The sequence below is a fragment of the Balaenoptera acutorostrata genome, chromosome 19, assembly GCF_949987535.1.
Source record: "Balaenoptera acutorostrata chromosome 19, mBalAcu1.1, whole genome shotgun sequence".
Classification (NCBI taxonomy): domain Eukaryota; kingdom Metazoa; phylum Chordata; class Mammalia; order Artiodactyla; family Balaenopteridae; genus Balaenoptera; species Balaenoptera acutorostrata.
Window position 1 is genome coordinate 661174 of NC_080082.1, and position 24021 is coordinate 685194.

General features: G+C 51.0%; 1 protein-coding gene across 11 annotated transcripts in view; it reads left to right on the plus strand.

Moving 5' to 3' along the window:
• The window catches only part of ANKRD11 (ankyrin repeat domain containing 11), a 166471-nt gene that overhangs the window by 60049 nt on the left and 82401 nt on the right, over nt 1–24021 (plus strand). For 6 of the 11 annotated variants that reach the window (XM_057534970.1, XM_057534966.1, XM_057534974.1 and 3 more), the window contains exon 2: nt 6891–6972. The gene's annotated coding sequence lies outside the window, so the exon portion shown is untranslated. Of the gene's footprint in view, nt 1–6890; nt 6973–18796; nt 20017–22183; nt 22476–24021 lie in introns of all 11 variants that reach the window. The other 5 variants (XM_057534971.1, XM_057534967.1, XM_057534972.1 and 2 more) reach the window with 2 other exon arrangements.

The following is a 24021-nucleotide window of genomic DNA, read 5'->3' on the forward strand; positions in this document are numbered from 1 at the left end:
AGCTCAGTGACAGCCGGGGGCAGAGTGAGGTGTGCATAGGGGTGAATCTAACGTGCCACGTTCACTCCTCAGCAGCGTGGTGGGAAGTGGAGAGAATCAAGTTGTTGTGATGACACAGGTGCAGAAATACTGCGCCTGAGTCAGGAGTCGGGCCGGTGCGGAGGGAGGGGGAGAGAGTGATGATTTGGAGCTGGAATGGACTGGGTTTCGATTGTGAGGGGGGCATGGCAGGTTGCTGGCTTGGAGGGTCGTCTAGAAAGTGGTACCCTAAACCAGGGCAGGAAATACAGTCATAATTGCCTTGGGGCTCCATCTGTGCACTTGTGTGTGCTGTGGATGTGTCTGTGGTGTGGCTGGACTTTGTGAGTTCAGTGGGGAGCTCTGAGCTGGAGAACGGGAATTGGGATCTACCCATATGGTTGTTAGAACCTCAGAGGCAGGTTGGATGGCCCCGGGAGAGTTGGGAAGACCCACACCGCAGGAGCGGGTGGAGTGACAGCAGAGAGGCTGGGTGGGGTGCTGACCGGCGGGATGGGTGCTGCCCAGAGGCCAAGGCAGGGCAGCATCAGTCATGATCCTGGTTTGGAGGGAGGAGGAGCTCAGCGTGCCCTGGGTCTCTGAGCTGAGAACTATCTTGTGAATACCAGCCTTGTGTCGGTATTTTGGGTCAGAAGGGCTTGGTCACTTTTAGACTTCAGCTGCATCCCAGAAGCTGTGAGTGCACAGTGGGGTTGGAGGTGGTAGTGTGAGTGACCTTTGTGGATACAGGCTCTGCAGCCTGACTTTGATCCTGACTTTGAGGCAAATGATTCAACATCTCAGAATCTGGTTTCTCAACAGAAAAAAGGAGCCCGATCCTGTTACTGTCAGGGTTGTCATGAGGGTTAAATGAGCCAGTGTAGGGAGAGCAGGTGCAGGGCAGGGGTGGGCAGCTGTGGGGCGGCAGGGCTTACCCTTCTGTGCAGGACGCGTGCCAGAGTGTGTGCGGACGGCACAGAGACATGCTAGGCGCGTGGCCAGCTGGCCCCTCCGCCCACCGTTGCTGCTCGAGAGCTCTGTGACCACTGCGGGTTCCTGGGAGGACAGAGTTGGGTGTCAGTCCGCCGTCGGGAAAGCTCTCCTGAGAGGCTGGGCTGGGGCCGGGTTCCCGCCTGCACCTCCCTGCCCAGCGGCTGCAGGTGCCCTGCTTGTGATGCCCGCGAACGTGGGAAGGTGTGGTGGGCACCGGCTCCCGTGCTGATCTCCACAGAGACGCTGGAGAGCTTCCAGACAGTGTGCACTGCCTTCTGTCTGTTTGAAGAGAGCTGTTTAGTTCATTTGGGTGCTGTCCCTTTTTTTCCTGGCTGGGCAGCTGGTGCATTGGTGGAACTTGCAGAGAGTGGGCCTGTCCAGCAGGACTGGGGTGGGGCCTGCGGTGTGGGACACCTGGTACTAAGTTGTCCATTCAGCAGTTCCTGGACTTTGTCCTTGTTCTGTGCTGGGCCACCTGACCCCACTGCATCTTGGTTCTGCGGTGTTAGGGCTGCTCATCCCTGCCTGCTCCACACAGCCCCCCCCCCAGCTCCCATTCTCCATGAAAAGAGCAGTACACATTTAGGGAAAACGATGTATTTTTAAAGGAAACAATTTTACATTGGATATCGAAGAACCTTAAACTTTTCAAATGGAAGGTGTTTTAGGGATTATCAAAACTAATCCCCTTGTTTTATGGATTAATAATTCAAGGGTTGTTTTCTGGTATTTTTTTTTGAATTTTATTTCACTTTTTTATACAGCAGGCTCTTATTAGTCATCAGTTTTATACACATCAGTGTATACATGTCAGTCCCAATCGCCCAATTCGTCACACCACCATGCCCACCCCCCCGCGGCTTTCCCCCCTTGGTGTCCATACGTTTGTTCTCTACATCTGTGTCTCAACTTCTGCCCTGCAAACTGGTTCATCTGTACCATTTTTCTAGGTTCCACATACATGCGTTAATATACGATATTTGTTTTTCTCTTTCTGACTTACTTCACTCTGTATGACAGTCTCTAGATCCATCCGCGTCTCAACAAATGACCCAATTTCATTCCTTTTTATGGCTGAGTAATATTCCATTGTATATATGTACCACATCTTTTTTATCCATTCATCTGTCAATGGGCATTTAGGTTGCTTCCATGACCTGGCTATTGTAAATAGTGCTGCAGTGAACATTGGGGTGCATGTGTCTTTTTGAATTATGGTTTTCTCTGGGTATATGCCCAGTAGTGGGATTGCTGGATCATATGGTAATTGTATTTTTAGTTTTTTAAGGAACCTCCATACTGTTCTCCATAGTGGCTGTATCAATTTACATTCCCACCAACAGTGCAAGAGGGTTCCCTTTTCTCCACACCCTCTCCAGCATTTGTTGTTTGTAGATTTTCTGATGATGCCCATTCTAACTGGTGTGAGGTGATACCTCATTGTCGTTTTGATTTGCATTTCTCTAATAACTAGTGATGTTGAGCAGCTTTTCATGTGCTTCTTGGCCATCTGTATGTCTTCTTTGGAGAGATGTCTATTTAGGTCTTCTGCCCATTTTTTGATTGGGTTGTTTGTTTTTTTAGTATTGAGCTGCATGAGCTGTTTATATATTTTGGAGATTAATCCTTTGTCCGTTGATTCGTTTGCAAATATTTTCTCCCATTCTGAGGGTTGTCTTTTCGTCTTGTTTATGGTTTCCTTTGCTGTGCCAAAGCTTTTAAGTTTCATTAGGTCCCATTTGTTTATTTTTGGTTTTATTTCCATTACTCTAGGAGGTGGATCAAAAAAGATCTTGCTGTGATTTATGTCAAGGAGTGTTCTTCCTATGTTTTCCTCTAAGAGTTTTATAGTGTCCATCTTACATTTAGGTCTCGAATCCATTTTGAGTGTATTTTAGTGTATGGTGTTAGGGAGTGTTCTAATTTCATTCTTTTACATGTAGCTGTCCAGTTTTCCCAACACCACTTATTGAAGAGACTGTCTTTTCTCCATTGTATATCCTTGCCTCCTTTGTCATAGATTAGTTGACCATAGGTGCTTGGGTTTATCTCTGGCTTTCTATCTTGTTCCGTTGATCTATGTTTCTGTTTTTGTGCCAGTACCATATTGTGTGGTTTTTTTTTTTTTTTAATTAATTTATTTTTGGCTGTGTTGGGTCTTCGTTTCTGTGCGAGGGCCTTCTCTAGTTGTGGCAAGCGGGGACCACTCTTCATCACGGTGTGCAGGCCTCTCAATATCGCGGCCTCTCTTATTGCGGAGCACAGGCTCCAGACGCACAGGCTCAGTAGTTGTGGCTCACGGGCCCAGTTGCTCCGCGGCATGTGGGATCTTCCCAGACCAGGGCTTGAACCCGTGTTCCCTGCATTGGCAGGCAGATTCTCAACCACTGCGCCACCAGGGAAGCCCTACGATATTGTCTTGATTACTGTAGCTTTGTAGTATAGTCTGAAGTCAGGGAGTCTGATTCCTCCAGCTCCGTTCTTTACCCTCAAGACTGCTTTGGCTATTCGGGATCTTTTGTGTCTCCATACAAATTTTAAGATTTTTTGTTCTAGTTCCGTAAAAAATGCCTTTGGTAATTTGATAGGGATTGCATTGAATCTGTAGATTGCTTCGGGTAGTATAGTCATGTTCACAGTATTGATTCTTCCAATCCAAGAACGTGGTATATCTCTCCATCTGTTGGTATCATCTTTAATTTCTTTCATCAGGGTCTTATAGTTTTCTGCATACAGGTCTTTTGTCTCCCTAGGTAGCTTTATTCCTAGGTATTTTATTCTTTTTGTTGCAGTGGTAAATGGGAGTGTTTCCTTAATTTCTCTTTCAGATTTTTCATCATTAGTGTATAGGAATGCAAGAGATTTCTATGCATAAATTTTGTATCCTGCAACTTTACCAAATTCATTGATTAGCTCTAGTAGTTTTCTGGTGGCATCTTTAAGATTCTCTATGTATAGTATCATGTCATCTGCAAACAGTGACAGTTTTACTTCTTCTTTTCCAATTTGTATTCCTTTTATTTCTTTTTCTTCTCTGATTGCTGTGGCTAGGACTTCCAAAACTATGTTGAATAATAGCAGTGAGAGTGGAAATCCTTGTCTTGTTCCTGATCTTAGAGGAAATGCTTTCAGTTTTTCACCATTGAGAATGATATTTGCTGTGGGTTTGTTGTATATGGGCTTTATTATGTTGAGGCAAGTTCCCTCTATGCCCACTTTCTGGAGAGATTGTATCATAAATGGGTGTTGAATTTTGTCAAAAGCTTTTTCTGCATCTATTGAGTTGATCATATGGTTTTTATTCTTCCATTTGTTAATATGGTGTATCACATTGATTGATTTGAATATATTGAAGAATCCTTGCATCCCTGGGATAAATCCCACTTGATCATGGTGTATGATCCTTTTAATGTGTTGTTGGATTCTGTTTGCTAGTATTTTGTTGAGGATTTTTGCATCTATGTTCATCAGTGATATTGGTCTGTAATTTTCTTTTTTTGTAGTATCTTTGTCTGGTTTTGGTATCAGGGTGATGGTGGCCTCATAGAATGAGTTTGGGAGTGTTCCTTCCTCTGCAATTTTTTGGAAGAGTTTGAGAAGGATGGGTGTTAGCTCTTCTCTAAATGTTTGATAGAATTCACCTGTGAAGCCATCTGGTCCTGGACTTTTGTTTGTTGGAAGATTTTTAATCACAGTTTCAATTTCATTACTTGTGATTGGTCTGTTCATATTTTCTATTTCTTCCTGGTTCAGTTTTAGAAGGTTATACCTTTCTCAGAATTTGTCCTTTTTTTTTTTTTTTTTTTTGATCACCCTTTTAGGGAATAAAACTGGCAACTCAGGAGTACTAGACATTTCAGCTATGTCTTCCTTGCCTGCTCTCAAAAAACCTTTCACGGAACTTTTGTAGATCTGTAAGTTGCAAGTCTGAGATGTTTAAAGGAAAGCGTTGATGACACTTGGTTGTGGCTGTGAGGACCTGGGCCAGCTTTGGGAGAGGCGGTGTGGGCTCCTTCTTGGGGAGGGCTGCCCTCGTAACTATCTTGTCTCCCAGCGCAGACACAGGGCTTTCCCACTTGTTCAGGTCGTCTGTAATTTCTTTCATGAGTATTTTGTGGGTTTTCAGTGTACAAGTCTTGCATCTCTTTGGTTAAATCCATTCCTAGATATTTTTTTTTTTTTTTTGGTGCTGTTGTAAATGATGTTGTTTTCTTTATTTCTCTTTCAGAGTGTTCACTGCTGGCATGTTAGAAGTACCTCTGATTTTGCACATTGATCTTGTGTCCTGCAGCCTTGCTCCGCTGCACTCATTTGTTAGCTCTCACGGTTTCTTGTAGATTCTCTAGGGTTTTATATTCTTTTTAAAAAAAAATATTTATTTATTTATTTTTTGGCTGCGTCGGGTCTTAGCTGCGGCATGCAGGATCTTTCCTTGAGGCACGCAGGCTTAGTTGCCCCACGGCATGTGGGATCTTAGTTTTCTGACCAGGGATCGAACTGGCGCCCCCTGCGTTGCAAGACGGATTCTTAACCACTGGACCACCAGGGAAGTTTCTGTGTTCCTTTTTTGTTTGTTTGTTTTTAGCACCTTTAATTATTATTTATTTATTTATTTATTTATTTGGCTGTGTTGGGTCTTCGTTTCTGTGCGAGGGCTTCCTCTAGTTGCGGCAAGCGGGGGCCACTCTTCATTGCGGTGCGCGGGCCTCTCCCGTTGCGGAGCACAGGCTCCAGAGGCGGAGGCTCAGTAATTGTGGCTCACGGGCCCAGTTGCTCCGCGGCATGTGGAATCTTCCCGGACCAGGGCTTGAACCCGTGTCCCCTGCGTTGGCAGGCGGATTCTGAACCACTGCACCACCAGGGAAGTCCTTTTTTATTGATTTTTACTGTATACATAGTAAATCGAATATATTAAGTTTCATGTACTTTTGAAAGACACATATATTCAATATATTCCTCTGAGACCTTTCCTCACTCATTGTTACGGCTTTTGAGATTCGCTTATGTTGATACATGTAGCTGCAGCTTACTCATGAGTAAGGGGGTTGTTTGCCTGTGGCTGGCCTGCCCACGAGGCCCCTGTGTGCAGCCACCCCCAGACGACATCTCTTAGTCATGTTGACGAAGTGTGCCAGCCCTTGTGGGGCCGCCCCAAACCTCCGGTTTCTCCTGCCATGGACGCTGGAGGCACGTCTCCGCCCTGGGATCCCGGGAAGCTTATGTGTTCTGAATTATGGTCCTTTGCCTTTGAGGATGGATCCCTAGGTGATTGGAGAGAGGAGTGGAGTGGACACAGGGTGGCCGGGACCGGGCCCATCCGGGCGCCGCAGGAGCACAGCCTGAGGCTGGGAGAGGGCCTCCAGGCAGAACGAGGCGGCCGGGCCAGCCATCGGGGCTTTGTGAGCCAAAAGGAGAGTTCACATTTTACTCTGAGTGTGATGGGGGTCCGTAGAAGATACAAATGCATAACTTCGACAAAGGTTTACTGTCAAACTCCAAGTAAGGTGAAAGTCTGTGGACGGCCCTTCCAGGACCCCAGTCCTCAAGCCCCTTCTCTGGGGAGAATGACCGGCCCATCGGAGTGTTCTTCCCTTAACTGGGCCTCTTTGGGCACTGCTGTCCAGGAACCATGATCAAGAACAGAGACTTCCACCTGGGTAGCGTCCTCCCACAAACCACCAGGTGTGAGTGCCTCTCCTGGCGTCCTCTCCCTTTACAGCCCAAACCAGCCAGCCAGACATCCTAAAAACCTCTTGATTGTGTGGAGTTCCGTGAGGTAAAGGAAGGTTGTAGTGTGGTCCAAATGGAGAGAGACTGACATAAAAAGAACTGAGTAGAAATTATTATTTACATGAGCTAACTTTACTCTCTTCTTTCAGAATACCCTCAGTGCTGCTCTGGGACACGCCTCTGTTGGATTTAATTTACAGTCATCAACCTCGGCTTCTAACGATGGACTCGGTAAATATTTTATTGTATTGCCTCTCTCATCAGTTTGTGTTATTTTCATTGGTTTGTAAAAAGTATCAAAATATTTCTTAAGTCTTCACATTGGTTTTCTTGGGCTTGATAGAGTTTTGGCTAAGTGTTTTGGATTTTGTCCTGGATTTCACTTAAACGAGGGTGCTTCAGGGCGGTAGTGAGCTGTGTGGTGTCCCAGCGAGAGGAGTTCTATGGACAAATTAAGACAGGTTGGCAGCCTGGTCTGTAAAAGAAGTTGGTTTCTTGTCAACTTCTGCTGTCTTACTGGCTCTGTCCCCAAGTGGTCTGGAGCCCATAGGACCTGCTTGCGGTGCCTGTTCTGTGCTCTGGGCGTGTCGCACACACGCCGTCTGAGAACTGTCCCTCCTCTGGGGAAGCAGGCTGCCTGCCTGTGCTCTGCTCTGTGTCCCGTGTGTGGGCCAGCTGGTAGCCACACGTGGTTTTCCTGAAGTCCGAGGCCAGCGTGTGTGGTTGGTGGGTGTGGAGTGGGCTCCTGGCTCGTTTGCCCTGAGCCTTGCCTCCCGCCGGGAATTCCTCGCACGGCTGTGGCCGGAGGGGCAGCTGCCCTCCTGCAGCCTGGGGCCTGACTGGCACTCGTTGCTCTAGGACAGAGCCCTCCTCCCTGGGACACGTCGGAAAGAAAACTCTTGGCTCCTTTGCGTGTTTCCTACCTTGGCCAGGTATTAGTTAGTGTTTTAAAGCAAACAGTGCCAAAGTGTATTTTCTATTTTGTGTTGTTTCTAGCAGACAGGAAAGAAGCCTTTCCTGCTACTTAACCTCACAGACCCCGTCCTCTATCTCAGTCGTCATTGTATCCGGCCACTTTGAAATGCACCTGGCTGGCCTCTTTGACTTGAGGAAGTGTTTCCTTGGAAATGGGGGTGAGGTGTGATGGAAAGAGATCTTAGTCTGCACGGTAGTCTGGGGTTAGAAAGAAGCCAGCCTGGCCAGTGGGGTGTGGTGGTGAGGGGCCGTGGTGGGCCCTGTAGCATGCTGGGAGCGCTCCCACGGCCATCTTCCAGGATGAGCCCATGCATTCAGCTTGGGTGTCAGGGCCGTGGGGCAGCCATTGAGAGACTCAGCCCAGCAGGGGGTGAGCTGGGCGGGCGGGGCAGCCAGGCCCACACACACTGCAGGCTGGAGCCTGGCCTTTGTTTGGAACCGGTAACATTGGCCTTAATTTATAACAAGGAAAAACAACATGCTGCTTAAACTAGGTTATGAACAGGCAATTGGTGATCCCTGATTAAAAGGAAACAAGTTAGCAGCAGCTCTGCTGGCAGATTCTGGGGCTGGCCCACTTCTTCTGGCGGATTGTGAGCAGTAGGTGTGTTAATATTTGGGAGGTTTTCTGACGTGTGAAGGGCTGGCTCTGACGGTAAATCCCATGGCAGTAATCCACGGTGTCTCATGCCGTTTATCACTTTGTGAACCATCAACATTCAGTTCATATTGATTATAATTGTCTTTAAAAAATCCACAGTGTATGGAAGGAATAGAGATAAAGGTGCTACTGTGACTGATCACCAGGGAGGCCACCTCCCGGGTCCGGGGCCTGCGTGTGTGGGCACAGGTGCCGGGGTCTGCGATCCATGACCTTTCCTGGCATCAAAAGGCACAAATATAAAAACAGAATAATTTTGCAGGCTCTCTAATAATTGTTCATTGTTATTTATATCATTCATTATTTTTAATTTTCATTTTGACCGCGTAAGGTGGAATATGAACCATTTAGATCACATCTGAGATCACTTTTTGGGACAGAGGTGGGCTTGTTAAAGACCCTTCAGTGCACACTGCTGGGCTCTCCCACCTGGCCCTGCCCGTAGGTGATCCAGGTGTGGCTGTGGCTCCAGGGTCCGGCGGGGGGGGGGGGCGGGGGGGCGGGCCGATGCCAGCTCTGGATGCGGGCCCAGGTCCTGCGGGGCCTCGGCTCCTTCCCCTGTGAGAGGCTTCCCTAGAGCTTCAGTGACACTGTTTATGGAGGTAAAGCTCGATGAAAATAGAAGCTTTACGATAATTAGATTTAGTCTTTGTTTTCCTTTCTCTAGCATAAAACACGAGTTTCCCCTGATGGCTGGTGTAATTCTCACTGTGTTAACGTCTTTCTTGGTAAAGCGCAAGGGTCGGGGGAGAGATGAGCCTGAAATGGCTCTCGATGGCACGCGTTCCGCCAGGGTTCGGCGCGGGTGTGGCTGCCGCCGCCGAGGGTTGTCAGCAGCAGGGACCCCAGGGCAGCGCAGGCTGGTACAGTTGCTTCCTGTGGACAGGAGTTCTGAGTTATGTTTCCAAAAACAGAGTGGCTTCTGGAAGTGGCTGTTAGAGTAATAAAGGCAGTGTGTCTATCTGAATGGAGGCTTGGATCTAATGGTTTACGTTTTTAATTGAACACCACCATAAAAAATAGAAAAGCAATCACTTTCTATAATTGAAGTACAGTTGATGTGTAGTATATAAAACTTATGTAGTAAGTTACAGGTGTACAATATAGTGATACTCAAATTTAAACGTTATACTACATTACAGTTACTGCAGAGTGATCACTTTTGACTTGGCTGGGGTGTGCAGAGCAGCGACACGCCCTGTCTGTGGCATCCTGGCACCCGGAGCAGGCTGTGCTCACTGTGGAGCTGTGAGCACGGGAACTGCAGGTCTTGTCAGCGGCAGAACTAAGTCCCCCTCCACCTGCTGCCCGGATGTGGGCTGGGGGGGTGGGCGAGGGCGTCCTGTGCCTGGGGCCCCTCATGACGGGGAATGTGTTGCCGTCTGGTGATGCAGCTCTTCTGGGCAGGTCTCTTCGTGCCCCTCATATGGTAGGAGTGGCGATTTGCTGACCCTGCCACCACCCGGCTAGTGGTCGGCCACTAGTGACTGTGGCACTTCACAGTCACAGCACACGTGGCTGGGGGGGGCTTCCGTCTTGTGCCTTGGCTGCAGGGCGGAAGGCTGGGTTGGATTTGCAGGTGGTAAGAAGCTTGTAGATCCTAATGCTAATGATACGTTTGCCTTTTTAACAAAGATATTTGTCAGGATTTAAAAATAGATAACAAAGCACACTTTTGCTTCTTTCTCTTAAGAAATATGCCTAGCTAATTACACCAATAAAACTTATGTATTCCGGATTTTTGAGTATAGTAAATTCTTATTGTAATTTTAGAGTTCTGGGGAATATTCATTGGCTAGGCGCTCTTAAAATACAAAGTGTGGAATATTAGATGTCATTTAAATTAGATTTCATTAAATGCATGCTTTTTGTTCATATAAAAATTGGCAGTTGTGTTCACACACCTCCCCAGAAAGCTCTCGCTCTCCCCACCACAGCCCTTGTTGGTCAGTAGGACTTGGGTCCTTTTGTTCCAGGACGTTGGAGTTGCCTGGAGAGTGCACATGCCCAAGAACAGGGTTTGGAATATAGGCAGGGCAGAGCAGAAGGGAGGGTCTGAGCCCAGGCTGTGCCCCAGCTCCTTTCCCTCTGGACGTTTCTAGCTGAACTGGCCTCTGGGCTCTGGTACCCCAGCTGTGCTGGGCAGGAAGGCATATGGAGATTCTGCCTGCTACTGGAAGGGTTTGTCGGCTGTTTGTAGCACCTCATTTGTTGCTTATAATATTGCCATTATTTTCCTTCCATCGTTAGCTACAGGGATCCTCATGGAGCCAGTGTTCATTTTATTTTTTTACTTATTTTTTATGTTTTAATTTTTCTGGCTGCACCGCGAGGCTTGCGGAATCTCAGTTCCCGGACCAGGGCTTGAACCTGGGCCACGGCAGCGAAAGTGCCGAATCCTAACCACTAGACCACCAGGGAACTCCCCATTTTATTTTTAATACCTTCAAATTTTAAAAGCTGGCTAAAGGGATTTCCTCCAAGTTTTATATTTGAGGGTGAAGAGATTTGCCTGTATCTGGCTCAGAGCAGAGCTCCACAGGTTCTATTAAAACTGAGCTGAACTTGACTGCTGGACCAACCTGAAACCCCACCTTCCCTCCTGCTCCTTGCTGTGCCTCAGGGGACGAGGGCTCTGTGCAGTTGTGGATGTTGGCTGCGGGGAGTTCCCGTGCAGCCCACTTGGATCTTGGTGGGAGGAAGAAGAAGGCAGGGGAAAGGCGATGCAGGGGGCTCCGGGCTGGTGGGCTGTTCTGTGGGGTCGACCAGGACAGAATCAGGGAGGCGCCTTCATGGCTTGGCCTTGTGCACTCTAGATTAGGTAACTTTTTTTTTTTTTTTTTAATTTTTATTGGGGTATAGTTGATATACAATGTTGTGTTAGTTTCTGCTGTACAGCAAAGTGAATCAGTTACACATATACATATCCATTCTTTTTTAGATTCTATTTCCGTACAGGTCATTACAGAGTACTGAGTAGAGCTCCCGGTGCTATACGGTAGGTCCTTATTAGTTATCTATTTTATATGTAGTACTGTGTGTATATCATAGAATACGTACCTTGATCATTATTTGTGTTGCCCGTTGGGAATAGGGATTTGGGTATTCTTAGTGCCAAAAAAAGAAAGGTGATGGTGAGGTTTGCGGTGTACTGTGTTCTGAGAGTGAGGATGCGGGGTTTGGTCCGGCAGGGTCGTCTGCACCATCTCGTGGTTGCCACTGAGGCTCCCCCCCAAGCTGTGTGGGGGACCCTGCAGATGGAGCTGAGGGCTGGCCAGGGTAGCGAGTTTGAAAGGGGAGCAGAGCAGCGGTCTGGTCCCTGGCCCAGGGCGGGGCAGAGTCTGCTCCCATGGCCCTGGATGTGTACACGGCCATGGCCCAGGGCAGCGTGGGCCCCAGGGCTTGCCGGCAGGAAGGCAGGGAAGGCAGTGCACACGTGCCTCCCGTCTCAGCCCCGTGCCCGCTCCCTGCTTCTGTCCACGCAGAGGCCCTGGGGCGGGAGCCGGAGAACAGAGGAGGAAGGAAGGGAACAAGAATGGGGTCTTGGGGAATCGCATGGCACTTACCGTTTCTGACTTTGTGGACCTTTTGTGAATGGGTAGTTTGCTTATTGGAAGAAAGAAACCCCGGGGCCCTCATCCACCTCAGAGGGCGTTGTCACACGTGAAGACCGGGGCCGCCGTCTGGATCCTGGGTGTTTGTGGGGGCGGGGCTGGGAACTGTGTGGGCAGCGCATCTGCATCTGGTTTGAGGACCCACCGTCTGATCCCAGCACATCCTTCACAAGTCTTCTTGTCCATTTTCTCCATCTCCTGGTTGTGGTCAACCTCTGTTTAAAATTTGTTCTTGTGAATTTTTTTTTAAAATTAATTAATTTATTTGGCTGCGTTGGGTCTTCGTTGCTGCGCGTGGGCTTTCTCTAGTTGAGGCGAGCGGGGGCTACTCTTCATTGAGGTGCACGGGCTTCTCATTGCGGTAGCTTCTCTTGTTTCGGAGCATGGGCTCTAGAGCGCAGGCTCAGTAGTTGTGGTTCACGGGCTCAGTAGTTGTGGCTCGTGGGCTCTAGAGCACGGGCTCAGTAGTTGTGGTGCACGGGCTTAGCTGCTCCGCGGCATGTGGGATCTTCCCGGACTAGGGCTCGAACCCGTGTCCCCTGCTTTGCCAGGCGGATTCTTAACCGCTGCGCCACCAGGGAAGCCCCTGTTCTTGTTAATTTTTTGAACAAGGATTGTTTTTAGATTTTGAATTTTCCTGTTCTTTTGAAAAGTTTACCACCTAGCTCACCGACCCGTGCCCTCCACCCCCGTGTATTTTCATCTTGGCCTCGGGCAGAGTGGTGACGTATGGAGGAGCTGCAGGAAGCCCGGGCCCCGCCCCCGTGTTTGGGGGAGGGGTCTCTGGCAGAGCGTGTGTGAGTTGGGTGCTGGAGCCCGTGGAGCTGGGCTTTATTGCAGCCCGGTCTCACGCTAGCATCTCAGATGCAGTCTTTGGGCTTGAGGCCCATGGAGGTAGATGGGTCGGGGGTAGGACAGAGGTTTGCAGCCAAACCTGGGGTGGTACAGCTGCGAATGCTCAACCCTCTTTTGAGCATTTTTTATGGGAAAAGCTATAATCAGGTATGTAAGCTCATCTAACCTCCTTAAGCTAACACCTCACTTTTCAAAGGAAAAAAATCCCTTTTCTTTGTGCTTGAGGCTCTTCTTTTTACCCTGCCCCGAAGGACGTCTCTCGGGCATTCTAGTGACGGCTGCTCTTCTAGGTCTGTGTGCAGAGGGTCTCTGGGTGGCCCCTGTCTTCACGTGTGACAACGCCCTCTGAGGTGGATGAGGGCCCCGGGGTTTCTTTCTTCCAATAAGCAAACTACCCATTCACAAAAGGTCCACAAAGTCAGAAACGGTAAGTGCCATGCGATTCCCCAAGACCCCATTCTTGTTCCCTTCCTTCCTCCTCTGTTCTCTGGCTCCCGCCCCAGGGCCTCTGCGTGGACAGAAGCAGGGAGCGGGCACGGGGCTGAGACGGGAGGCGCGTGTGCACTGCCTTCCCTGCCTTCCTGCCAGCAAGCCCTGGGGCCCACGCTGCCCCGGGCCACGTGGGAGGGATCCCACTCGGGAATTGGCTGCTGCGTTGCATCTTCCAGGAACCTGAAGGTCTGTGAGAGGCACGAGAGGCACGGGCTCTCCAGATACTTTCACTTACCTTCTTTTTCTTCCCCTACGAAACCCAAGAAAGTAGGTGGCATTTTCCACATTTTTATTAAAAGATTCTAGGCCTCGAAGATGTTGAATAGTAGGGTTTTCAAGGTTCCATAGCTGATCAGCGGCAGACTGAGTGCGTCCTGGGGTCCTTCTTACACTAAGGCAGGAGATCACTGTGCTGGCGTCTGACTTGAGGAAAGGGGCAGGAAGTGAACGAAGTGGCGTGCTGGTGTATCAGCTCCGGGCGATGGCACTCCCTGGGCCCCACTTTACACTTGTACCATGATTGTGCTGCAGGGGGTGTGGTGGTTGGGTGAGTGAGCGTGGGTTTATGGTGGACTGTGTGTGGCGGGGTGTATGTGTGGCATTGGCGTGTGTGCGGTGGGGACGCGGTGTGGGGGGGGGCGTCTCCGGCCACCACCCAGTGCTCGGCTCCGGGGCAGAGGTCATGTGCTTGAACTGTGCCGGGTGCAGGGCGAGGCCTGGGCACAGTACAGACAGGACTGGGTCCACTGCTCTGGGTCGACGGCAGAGCCTGTTTTCTCGATTCCTCGCACCTGCCGTCCTTGTCCAAGGAAGAAGTTGCTGTTCTGTTCACTCTCGACCCTTTCACACTTTTTCCTGAGACTTAAGTGAACTGCGGTCCGTGTCCCGAGGGCAGTGGTCTCAGAGGAGTCGTGGGGCCTGCAACCCCCGGAGAAGGTGGCCGGTAGAGGCTTCCCAGCTGGTGACCACTCGGGGCTGCTTGGCCACCAGTGTGTGAGGCCCGGCGCCCTGGCAGTGGGACAGTGCCAGGGAGCCCTGCTGGGGTGGCCGGGAAAGGACAGCCACAGCTCCCACGCCGCTGTCGGTGCCCTCGTTTGTGACCTGATAAGTTGTCAGCTCAGCGGAAGATGGAATTGTGTAGTATGCACAAAGGAGTTATGGGCTTGGTGCTCTCGTGGTGCCCGGTGGCCCAGACGCTGGCGAGGCGGGCACTGCCTCCCTCGGGGCTGGGGCAGGAGTGGGGCTGTGGCTGGCGGGCAGGCTTGCTGGTCTCCCGGGGAGCTCCGAGAGACGTGGAGGCGTGTCTTCAAGGAAGGCTCTGTCCTTCTTCTCCATGCAGGCAGACGCTGCGCCTGGGGACTCCGCGCCTGCTCTCTTTGTCTGTTCTGCCCCCCAGGCCCCCCGCACCGGGGCGCATCTGTCTCCCTCTCTGCAGCTGTCCTCTTTCCATGGCTCATGTGGCACCTTAGCCTCTCTGGTTCTTCTGGGCACTGCGAACCTTCACTTCTCCTCCAGGACCACCTGCAAGTGCCTACGGCCTGGACCTTCGGGACTGGGGCCCCTCCCCGCAGGGAGTACCGGTGTGACGTGTGCGCCTGTGCCCGTGTGTGTAGCCTGGGGACATTCTGCTCGGTGCTCAGAGTGGGCACGAACGTGTGTGCCTGGAGCCCGCCATGCGGGAGCTGCAGTCCAGAGCGCCTGGTCTTGAAGGGTGTCCTGCTCACAGTGTTCACGCCTCCTGTGCTTTAGAGTCAGGAAGCGGGAAGCACAGTGCGTGACTGGGTTCAGGACCTCGGTGATTGTCTGGCTCAAGTTTCGCCGGAGATCCGGTGAGGTTCACTGTGGTGCATCCTGTGCGTGGAACAGTCTTGGGAGGTCATGTGAGGGATTTGAGCCCTGGGTGCGGGCTCTGTGTGGGTCCTGAGGACTCTTTGGAATTCCAGTAGCGCATTTCCTGATAAGGAACTCAGGGCAGCCTGGCCTTCGACGTAATCAAGTCTGTACTCGGGAAGCTGCTTGGAAAGTCACTGCGTGAGGACAGGCTCCTGCCAAGGGCTGTTTTGCAAGTGTGTGCTACAAAATATTTTCTCTTCCCCTTATTACTTAAGTAGGGCGCCTGTCATAAGTTAGTGAAAGTTATTTGAGAGCACAGATTCTGGCGGGAAGAACTTCTCTTAAACTCATTTAGAAATAGTCATAGAGAAGTATTAAAAGAGAGCGTTTTTCCCAGCGGCCTCACCAGGCCAACCGGTGGGTGGTCGTGCCCGAGAGCCTGTGACAGTGGCCTCGGGCTGTGGTCTTAACCGTGACCCTGGGCTGGCGTGTGGAGAGGAGAGACTGTGAGATGTTTCTGTTTGGAAGTTCGATTTCGGTTTTATTTAAAACAACAAGCTGTGTTTATGGTGTGTGGTTTCCACTCGGGGGCTCACGACTTGGGTTCCCCCTCCCAGTGGGCCCACGGGCAGGCGTTGGCGGTGCGAGCACAAGGTGGCTCTTGGCGGGCTGCGCTTTGAGGGTGGATCTCCACAGGGCTGCGCAGAGTCTTGGGTCCTAGGACAGCCCCGTGAGGTTGGGAGAGGGGCGCTGGCTTGGCTTTCGTGCTCTGGAAGCACCCCCCAGGGAAGGGTGTGGTGACCACCCCGGACTGAGGCTCAGCGGCTTGGGGCTGCTGCCATTCGCTTCCCTGTCACCCAGACCCTTCGAGCTGAGGCTGCGGTTTCTGCAGGGCACTAGGAGGACAGCGTAGTGTTTTGTGACCATTAACGCTTGCGTGGGAGGCCACGGGGAGGGACCACACCCGTGGGCACGGGGTCAGCCTGGCGGAGCACGTGCTCGGTCCCGGAGGCCACGCGCCCTTAGATATGGCAGGACAGACAGGCTCCGAGACTGGCCAGGTGGTGGGCTGAGCTGCGGTCTGACGCGGAAGGAGTGAGGGCTCCGCCTCTCAGCGTGGGGTTTCCTCGAGGTGCTTGACCTGGGAGGGTGATGGGCCGTGAGTATGTGCCGCGCAGGGATCCACGTGGCCTGAGGGGCAGGTCCCCCTTCAGGTGCCCGTTCGCGGCCGTCGGGGGCCTTCTGGACTGGTGCCCAGTCACAGAGGCTCAGCTGCGAGTTGCTGGGGGTTTAGTGGGGAGCGAGCAGGACCCTCTGTGGGCCTCCCCCATCCCTGACGCCGCTCCCATCCCTCTCCAGGGGCGCCGTCTGGGCCGCCCTTGGCCTCATCTCAGCTCTCGAGGCTCCTTTCTCACGTGCTGGGTCCTGGGGCCTTTGGAATTTACTCAGGCTGTTCCCAGTTGTTACACGTTTAAAACAAAAAATACGTTTTTGGCTACTGATGGGAGGTTGGGGGTGGGTGGAGTCTGGGGCAGACGGAGGATTTGGGGTTCGCGGGAGCAGAACTGCCCCAGGAATGAGCTCTGTCTTGTCCCCGCCCAGCTGGCACACTCCCCTGCACACACTTGGCGGGCCGAGTTGCGCTCGCTGAGGTTGCAGGGAAACCGCTGTCGACAAGAGAACCCCTACCTTTTCTACAAAGAGCGGATTAAAGCAAAGTGTAGGTCGCTGAACATAATTGTACATGACGTTGCTTTCTTTTGTTGAAAGGGTAGTTTCTTAGTGCAGTGAAGTGTAGAAATCTTTTTTTTAAATTAATTAATTAATTTTTATTTTTGGCTGTGTTGGGTCTTCGTTTCTGTGCGAGGGCTTTCTCTAGTTGCGGCGAGCGGGGGCCACTCTTCATCGCGGTGCGCGGGCCTCTCACTGTCACGGCCTGTCTTGTTGCGGAGCACAGGCTCCAGACATGCAGGCTCAGTAGTTGTGGCTCACGGGCCCAGTTGCTCTGCGGCATGTGGGATCTTCCCAGACCAGGGCTCGAACCCGTGTCCCCTGCATTGGCAGACAGATTCTCAACCACTGCGCCACCAGGGAAGCCCAGAAATCTTTTCTTTATTCTAAGAGTTACGCTATTCAGTGTCTTAGAGAAAAGTTAGGGCTCCCCATGATTGAAGTAGTTCGTGCACATTGACCAAAACTCAGTGTATCAGTTTGCTGGGGCGGCAGTGACAGACCCACAGAGCGGGGGCCTCAGACCACAGAGACAGACTCCCCCACAGCCCCAGAGGCCAGAAGTCCGAGACCGAGGTGCCGGCCGGGCCGGTCCCTGCCGGGCCGAGGGAGAATCTGCCCCAGGCCTCTCCCAGCTGCTGCATTTGCTGGTGCCTCTGATGTTCTGTGGCTCACGGAAGCATCACCCCCATCTCTGCTTCCGTCTTCACGTGTGCGTGTCTGTGTCCAAATTTCCCCTTTTTATAAGGGCACCAGTCGTACCGGGTGAGGACCCACCCTGATGATCTCATCTTGACAACATCCGCAAAGACCCTGTTTCCAAATAAGGCCGCGTTCTGAGGTACTCGGGGGTTATGATCCCAAAATAACCTTTTTGAGGGGGGGGGACACAATTTAGATAATAACACTTACCGGTAAATAAAGTTAAATATAAAGAATAAAATAAAAATCACGTGTAATCCTATCCCTCAAAGATAAACATACAAATTAAAAATTGTGAATATGTTACATACTTTTCACAAAACAGGGATCAGACTGTGTATAAACTTTCGTGTTCTGCACTTTAAAACCTAGCATTAACTTCCGATGATGTGAAACTTCAAAATGTGACTTTTAGTGACTACATAGTCTAGAGAGCAGTGTATATAATGTGCCTGATGAAATTACGATTTTCACGTTTTCCGGAGGAGGGGCCTTGTCCCCTTGCACACTGTCCGCCCTCACACAGCAGGGCGTCCCGTTGAGCGGAGCCTGGGGGCTGGGTGGGGAGCAGGTGAGGTGGGAGGGGCTTCAGGAGGTGGGAGACTGGGCTGGGGGTTGGCGGCCCAGCCTGGCGTGGCTGCCCTTGTCACGTAAACCAGGTGCTCTGTTCCTGGGGGCCTCCCGGCCCAGCATGGTGAGCTTGTGGCAGTTCGGTCACCTTTTTTATTAAGCAGACTTTATTTTTTAGAGCAGGTTTAGGCTCACAGCAGAATCAAGCAGCAGGGTACAGAGATTTCCCATATACACTCCACCCCCACCCACCCAACCCGGCGGAGTGGTTGGTCTGTTGAAAGCAGTGAACCTGCCCAGACATGGTGTCGCCCAGAGTCCACGGTCTGCATTCTGCTTCCCTCTCTGTGCTGTCGGTCCCGTGGGTTTGGACGAGCGTGTGATGATGCGTCTCCAGCCTCACAGCCTCGCACAGGCTCGTCTCACTGCCCTGAAAGCCGCTCCCTCCGCCTGTTCACCCTTCCGTCTCTTCACTGTCTCCACAGTGCTGCCTTTTCCAGAATATCATGTGGTTGGGCTTGTACCGCCTGTTCAGATGGGCTCCTTTCACGTAGCAATGTGCATTTAAGGTGCCTCCGTGTCTTTTCATGGCTTGATAGCTCATTTCTCTTTTTTTTTTTAGTGCTGAATAATAGTCCATCGTCTGGATGTCCCACAGTTTATTTATCCATTCACCTACTGAAGGGCATCTTGGATCACTTTTAATTGTCTCTCTGGTCTTCTCTGATGGGAAGTAGACAGTAAACAAAGCCAGCTGCTGACCTCTGACCTCTCTGTGAATTGCCTGGAAGAGGGGGTGTTGCCGCCCGGATGCTTGTGCCGTGTTGTCCCCCAGTTCCGAGAGCCCTGGACTGTGCAGGACGTTGCTCCAGGACGATGCAGCCTTCTGTTCAGGGAACACCTGAAACACTTCGCGTGGAAACCATCCCCACAGCGGTGACACACTGCGGAGTTGGTGATGGGCGACAGGGAGAAGGATGGCCTCGGGCTGTGGTCTCCTGGGGTCCGAGGGTGCGCACCCCAGTCCAGAGGCGGTGCAAGGCCCTCGCTGGGCTCCTTGGGAAGTCTGTGCCTGTCCAGCCAATGTGCCTTTGCCCACACCACTTAATTTTCCTTTCAGAGACAAGACCAGTAATTCTTAACCTGGGCTTAGAACACGTAGAGTGTCATGAGGTCTGTAGCTATTTCAGAATGCCGCCAAATTCTCCAAATGCAACCCACACACTGCATTTTTGAGAGTGAGCTCTGCCCCTGGACTCAGCAGTAGGATTGACGCTCAGGGCCCTGAGCCACGTTCTGAAGCAGAGCCCTGCCCGGAGGTTCTGGTAGCCAGCTTGGGGGCTGCTTGGACCTGGACCCGGTCCGTTCACCCCTGTGCTGCAGCCTCACCGCTAGGCCTTCATTTCCCCATCTGTAAATGACATGATTTTGGATCCTTTTCATCTTGACATTCAGAGGATAGTACTGGGTCAGGGTCTACAAAAGATTGCTGTAAAATCTGGAATAGTGCATCTTATTCTTGCCGAGCAAAAAGGACAAAGTCCCAGTCATGCCCCAACCCGGGGCGCATGGGCCCCTCGTGTCGGTGTCTGCGTCCCGCAGCCGGCGGGCACTCTCTGCTGGCCTCCACAAGTCTCAAGTGGAGCGGAATGGACAGACAGGCCCACCAGGCGGGCCGGGCCCGCCACCCTGCTCCAGTCTCCTCTGGGCTCCTGACGTGGAACCACGCGGCCCTGGGCGTCGGCTGCCACCAGGGAGGCAGACAGAAAGCCAGTGCTTCTTTGAGAGAAACGCTCAGATTTTGTATATGTTCATCTTTTCTCTCTTCTCATCTAGTTGATGGTGATCATGGTGGGATCCAGGGAGTGGGGCACACGGATTAAAGGGTCTTGTCGTGGGTGAGGTCTTGGCACGGGGTCTGTGATGGAGCGGGGGCCTGGAGTAGCTGTCTCTCCTGCACGCCCGTGTTCCTGGGCCCTGTCATCTCAGGAGCTCCTCATGTTGTAAACACGGAGGGGCCCAGAAAACTTCTGTCTGTACAGGGGCATCTGTGAATAAAATGCTTATTTTCTAATTTCATTTAAAAGTAGGAGTAGTAAACCCATTGCATGTTACTCTAAATCACTGTACTTTCCAAAATGAAAAACTGTCATATGTTGCTTTGGTTAAAGTATACCCGCCCCCCCCAAAAATGTAGTTGGAATAGGGAAGATTATTTGAATAGCTTTTGTTTTTTGTTGTTGTTGTTGTTGTTTTTTTTTTGGCCTCACTGCGCAGCTTGCGGGACCTTAGTTCCCCGACCAGGGGTTGAACCCAGGCGCCGGCAGTGAAAACACTGGGTCCTAACCACTGGACGGCCAGGGAATTCCCTTTAATAGCTTTCTGATATAATTTTGGAGGTTTTATTTGATACGACACTGAAACCCAGCAAATGGTCATGTGGTGATGGTCACTGGCAGCGTGCGTCCTCCATTGGGTCACAGGTGTTTCTTCTCAGCTGTATTCGACCCACTGGTCTTTCTTGCCCTGTAACTGGACCTTTTACCTGTGTTGGATTTTGCAGCATTGTGCATTGGCAGTTGGTCAACTGTGGTTTGCTCAGTTATTTCCGTCTTCCAGATGCTGATGTATTTTGTTTTGCTACTTTTGTTTCTGTTACCACCAGTCTCATCAGAAGAGCCTTTAAGCCGTCAAAAGCTATCTGCTCATGGCATTTTCCAAAATTCTAATGTTCGACCAAATGCTTGAATTTTAGCGTTGGCAATAAAACAGGTCAGGTGCTGGGACTTCCCTGGCGGTCCAGTGGTTAGGACTCTGAGCTTCCAGTGCTGAGGGCCTGGGTTCGATCCCTGGTTGGGGAACTGAGATTCCGCATGCTGCACATCGTGGCCAAAAATCAGTCAATTAGGTCAGGTGTTTTCCTTGAAGTGGCAGTCTCATTTTGTTCATTTTCTAGAAACAGTCTGCCAAATACCCTCGTTTGTAGAGTTTGTATATCAGTCATTCTTCCATATAAAAATGCTTTTGCTGGAGACAGCTGTTATTTGGTACACAGCAGAAATGCTTCGTGTACATTTCACATTTTGTTACATAGAATATGAAAAAGACAGTACGGAAAGGCTTGGTATTTAATGAAATTAATAATTCATTAATTAATGCTTCATCATGGAGGTTCTTAAGCAAATTGGACCATCACCTTTGCATCATGAGTGCAAATATCACCCCAGCTGAAAAGGCAGTGCTGCTATGAAAAAAGTTTCAAAAGGGCTGCAGGAATTCCTAAGGGTCCTTGGACCACATTTTGTAAACAGCTGTACTAAGCTCTTCAACCTGTATGAGAAATCGTAGTTGAACAAATCAAGTCAGCCTACATGCTTATCGGTCTCTCCAAATTCCACAGCCGTAGGAGAATCCGATGGTGTCCATGACCTCTCCCTAGCGTGTGAGCTCACGAGTTCGTGTGCATTTTCAGAGGGCTCCTGATTTGGTGGACCCTTGGTAGTAAGCACCCCTCCTGTAGTTCTCACAGAAATGTGAACATCGGCCCCCCCCCTTTAAAGTAGGTCTGTGCATGTCTTCTGGCGCATGCTCACAGACTCAGCACACATCCTCAGCTGTGTGTCGGTGCCCTAAGCTGGTTCCCCTTCCTTTGATTTCCTCTTTGGGTGCAGACCGGCAGCAGAAGGCAGTGCTGTGCGGCCGGGCTTCCTGTGTGCCAGCCGCTCTTGGGGGTGTGGACTCTGCCCCCAGGACAGGTTGCTGGGCGAGGTCCAGCCCACTCCTCTGGCAGCACACAGCCCTTCCCTGGGCCTCATCCAGTTTCCTTGCGTAATTCTTCCGGCTGAGACGCTGCCTCCAAACTGACGGTGCATCTCATAGTTTTAGACCCTGATTCTCTTGGATCATTTGAACCATGTAGCTTCCTCTTGGGTCACTTTGGTTTTGTCTTCTGTAGTTCAGCCTGGTCACTTGATCTAAAAATCTGTCTTTGTTTTTCCAAATTTTGCAGACCTTTTAAGATGATCTGGATTGCAATGACTCGAAATGTATCGTTACACATTTGCTGGTTTGGAGAACTTTTTAAAGTTATGGAGTTCTGTATACTCAACTTTTATTAGTCTTCTAAAAAATTGCTGTCTCTGAATTGACTGTGAAGGGACCTTGAGACTGACGTTCTAATAATGCTGGGGCCGATCTGCTTTAATTGGAAATGAGGACGCTGGGCCTTTTCCCAATAACTCAGTAACCTCCTGGATGTAACTCCGCAGGCCGTTTACTATGAAACTCTGATGTACAACCCGGTAAGCATCTTTAATGAAGTTCTTTATCATAAAACATGATTCCTGTATATGAAAGTGATCTTTTTCAGGTTTTATTGAGATGAGGGGAAAATACTCTTAACTGTCTGTCAGAGATATTTTTGTATCAGGAGGGGTCTCCTGATTAGCGAGAGGAGTACGGCAAGCTTGGTGGAGTCGAGGCCCTTTGTGTCCAGGGATGCGGAAGCCGGTTGGATCGTAGTCTGAGAGCGTGCCTGTGCTGGGGACAGCTGGGCCAGGAGCGCCTCACCCCGCGCGGGCCCTGCCCAGCGCTTTCTGCTCTGGACTGGCTCCTGCTCTGTGGGCTGTGGCTTTGCTGGATCTGTGTGACCACAGCTGTGTGTCAGGACCCACTGCCACTTTTGACACACTGTGGTTGGAGCTTGCCTTATTTTGGGCCCTCAGAATTAAATCAGTCTGTGCCATAACTTTCTTGGTGATTCTTTTTTGGCATAAACTTCAAACTCATGCAGATCAGAATGGTAGTTCTCACTGTCTGACGTATTTCCTTTTATTTAGTAAATATTTAGCACCTGTATGTGCAAGATGCCATGCAACACTCAGCTGGATTTCCAGCACGAAGAGTAATGGCCTAGCTGGGCTGCCTCCTGCCCATCAGCCCTGGGCCAGCCGCTCCCCCTTTTAATGCGTACAGGCCCCCTGGGGTGGGCGTTCTCACTTTGCCTGCAGAAGGAAGGTGGAGTCTCGTGTGTGCGTGGGACTCCGGCAGCTCCAGCGGGTGCTCTTCATGAGGCTGTGACGTCACCTGTGAGCACGAGTGACTCTCAAGGCATTTGAGTCTCGCAGAAAGATGTCAGACTTACAGAGAGACCCCCTAGAAGCACCTGTGAGAAGGAGGTGTGTGGGAACGGGGAGACTGTTTCTCTTGTGGATCGAGCTTGCCCACGGCTCTACTGAGGAGGTAGCTTTGGGTGGGCTTTGAGTAATAAGTATAATTAGAATGAATGGCCGTGGTGTTTAAAAAAGGGCTTTCGGGTGAAGGAATCAGTGAGTCTGGAGCTGCGAGTCCCGTGTGTCTAAAGGTTGGGGTGCAGGTGAGGTTGGGTCGCCAGACCAAGGGGTGTCTTGGAAGGGGGGCGGGGAGGAAGCCCAGCGAGCGGGCACGGACCCATCTCCGAGGCTGCTGTGGGGCTTGGGAAGTGGGGAACCAGACCCTCAACTCGGTACCTGGAGGGATGGCAGTGTCGCTGCAGAGACGGGGGACACAGAGAGAAGGGGCTGATGGGAGGCGCTGTGTTTGGGCACGAGGGACTTGAGGTGCCGGGAGGAGGGTGACTGGGATGCCCAGCAGGCAGCGGAGGCCGGGGGTCCCCCATGGGTGCGGGTGTGTGCGCACTGGGAGAAGGGTGGGCAGGAGGAGGGGAGATACACAGAGCAGACCACCAACCACCAGAAGCGCCCTAGCGTAATGCAGTAGTCTTCAGCGGGCAGGTTTGCTTTTTATAAGGTAAAAAATTAAAAGAACATCCGTAAACGTGACTTCTCCACTGTAAGCAGTAGGTTCTTT